The 411-nt window shown below is 51.6% G+C and overlaps 1 protein-coding gene across 1 annotated transcript in view; it reads left to right on the forward strand.

Annotated features, from left to right (window-relative positions):
- WWC3 (WWC family member 3) overlaps window positions 1-411 on the forward strand; it is a 244,438-nt gene that overhangs the window by 103,559 nt on the left and 140,468 nt on the right. The window lies entirely within an intron of this gene.

Here is a 411-nt window from a genome sequence, read left to right on the forward strand (position 1 = left end):
ACCCAGGCCTAGGGTCAGTGAGTACCTAGTCAGGGAACTTCTGGTGGGACTGGATGTATTTAATGACGTTCTCCATCCCGGAGTGCTGAGGGAATTAGCAGAGGTCATTGTGGGACCCCTGGCATGGCTTTACAAGCACTCGTGGTGCTTCGGCGTGGTGCCAGAGGATTGGAAAAGGGCCAGTGTGGTTCCGATTTTCAAAAAAAGGAGGACCCAGGAAACTATAGGTCAGTTAGTCTTACGTCGATCCTGGGTAAGCTTTTTGAGAGAATTATCCTGTCACATGTCCACAAGGGGCCAGCAGGGGACATTATGCTTAGGGCAGCCAACAAGCGTTCATTAGAGGCAGGTCCTGTCAGACCAACCTGGTGGCCTTCTATGACCAGGTCACAAAATCCTTAGATGCAGGGG

This window comes from Gavialis gangeticus, unplaced genomic scaffold (assembly GCF_001723915.1).
Source record: "Gavialis gangeticus isolate Ggan-Ray unplaced genomic scaffold, GavGan_comp1, whole genome shotgun sequence".
Taxonomy (NCBI): domain Eukaryota; kingdom Metazoa; phylum Chordata; order Crocodylia; family Gavialidae; genus Gavialis; species Gavialis gangeticus.